Source organism: Gymnoscopelus microlampas (genome assembly GCF_963454915.1).
Source record: "Gymnoscopelus microlampas genome assembly, chromosome: 4".
Lineage (NCBI taxonomy): Eukaryota > Metazoa > Chordata > Actinopteri > Myctophiformes > Myctophidae > Gymnoscopelus > Gymnoscopelus microlampas.
In genome coordinates, this window is record NC_139941.1 from 48,713,574 (window position 1) to 48,716,073 (window position 2,500).

The window sequence follows — 2,500 nt, forward strand, 5'->3', positions numbered from 1 at the left end:
CGACACCCTGACACTGACGTTACACTCTATTAAATTAGCATGAGTCCAATATTAAAATAATAACATTTACCTCCAACAATAAATGCTCCGGCTGTCCAAAATCAATACCTCCTCCACTCCATAATGCCAAAGTCTTATTATGAAATAATAAGAGGAACGCTGTTACATTATATAGAACATTAGATATAATATTACAAAAAAAAAAAAACCTGAGAAGGGCATACACACATTATAGATTAAATGATTTCATTTGAAATGTCACTGATTCCCAAAGGACTTAACCCATTGAGACCGGGAACGCATCTGTGTGTCATTTTAAGATTTCTTTGGTTATTCAAAAATAGCAGATATACAAGCTCGCAGTGCAGCACCGAGTGCCGCACTATGAGCTTGTAGATCTGCCATTTTTGAAAAATCGTGAAAAAAATCTTTGAATATAATATTTTTAAAGTGAACATTTGTAACTCAAATGTTTGCTTCTGGGGGTCCCTGGAACAACATATTTTGAGATGGGGGTCCGTGGCCAAACACATATCATTTTGGAGGTCCCTAACCTGAAAAAGTTTGAGAACCATTGATATAGCAACATAGATTTCTTTCAAAAAACTGTTAGGATTTAGAAGACATTTTGTAGAATCGGCCTCAGGTCTTAATGGGTTAATGTGCTTACATGGCTAATGCCATATTTCTTAGTTTTGGGCCATGAAAAGGAGAAAAAAAGAAAAGGTAAGTTATAATGTAATGAAAAACTGAAAGAGAGATAGAGGAGAGAGTAAAGAATTGTCTGACACGAGTATACACTTCAGACGTCTGGTCCCATTAGCAGAGCCGGAATGTGACCTTTCTTTCTTATCCAAGGTTTAAGAGCAAGAGAGTAAACTAAATAAATGAAGAGGATGTTCAAGGCGAAAAAGAAAATGTCTCTACCGAGGTTTCAGTGGGTTTGCGTTTAATCACCCGATCGAAGTGACCACTAATAAGCCAAATCAAAGTAATCGAAGATTTTTCCTCCAAGCTCCAATACAATGGAGCGTAATATAAATGAAAATACATCATTTGATTGAGACGTGAAAACATGTGGAAACATTGGGATCGTGGTGGAATGCGATTGTATGTTGCAGTGGATACGCAGTAAAAAAAATCCTCAGTGCTCATGTTTCCATTTGTAACTCTGAGAAGGAACCATTTTTGCGTTACATTAAACATTCTCAGAGCTACACAAATGAGTAAATGAAACTTTCAGAGTTTAATTAAACTCTCAAGAGTTTAATTTACCTCTGAGAATGTACAAATGGAACCAAATAGACCCGTAAGGGTCCGTTTAGTTCGATTTTACGGAACTGGTACTCACTTTTACAGAAAGTGAGTATTTTGACTGTGTAGGACCTACATAGACACAGCTGCCATGATGAAGCCTGAGGCCTCTATTTCTCTCTCTCTCTCTCTCTCTCTCTCTCTCTCTCTCTCTCTCTCTCTCTCTCTCTCTCTCTCTCTCTCTCTCTCTCTCTCTCTCTCTCTCTCTCTCTCTCTCTCTCTCTCTCTCTCTCTCTCTCTCTCTCTCTCTCTCTCTCTCTCTCTCTCCATTCACACACTCAATCAATGCCTCCTGATTAGATTTGGGGAGGTTACCGTGCCTTTTCTGTTTGTTGTGACATCTTCTCTTTCGCTTTGTGAGGTCCCTCTGCTCCTGCTATGGCACTGACAAAGGATAGGATGGAGAGAGTGAGACAGAGAGAGGGGGAGAAGAGAGAGAGAGAGGGCGAGAGACAGAGGGATAGAGAGAGAGAGAGAGGGCGAGAGACAGAGGATAGAGAGAGAGAGAGAGAGAGAGAGAGAGAGAGAGAGAGAGAGAGAGAGAGAGAGAGAACTGGGGGGTTAACAAACTTGAGGGGGCTGGGGACAGGAGTGACTATCAAGGCTGTTGTATTGTGGTGATGCGTTTGTGTGTGCGTGTGTGTGTGTGTGTGTGTGTGTGTGTGTGTGTGTGTGTGTGTGTGTGTGTGTGTGTGTGTGTGTGTGTGTACTGTATGTGTATGTCAGTGTGTGTGTGTGTGTGTGTGTGTGTGTCCTTGTGCATGTTAGTATTTATGTACAGTGTATGAACATCCATGCAACTATGTGCAGATGTCTGTGCCTGCGCATGTCTTGTGGTGTTGTGTGCGCAGTGTGTGTGCATGTGCGCGTGCGTGTGTGCGTGCACACATATCTTATGTGTATGTGTTGTGCTGTTGTGCTGTGTTATGAGTGTTCGCTTGTGCACACGGCCACATGCGTGCACACGGCCACACGCGTGAAAACGTGCTTCTGTCCATGTAAAATCACAAAGGCCTACTAACAGACCAACATGAAAAGGGATGAGTGTGATGAGGGCCTGAATGAGAACAGATTGATTTGTGTGTGCGTGCGTGCGTGTGTGCGTTTCCATCTGTTCCCTGATATTGTCACATCTCCTGTCATTGTTGTTCCCTGTGCTCTACTCCAGTGGTTCTCAAAGTGGGGT

General features: G+C 42.2%; 1 protein-coding gene across 1 annotated transcript in view; it reads right to left on the bottom strand.

The window, feature by feature from the left end:
- The window catches only part of kiaa0825 (KIAA0825 ortholog), a gene marked incomplete at its 3' end in the record, with an annotated part of 226,214 nt that overhangs the window by 95,918 nt on the left and 127,796 nt on the right, over positions 1 to 2,500 (bottom strand). The window lies entirely within an intron of this gene.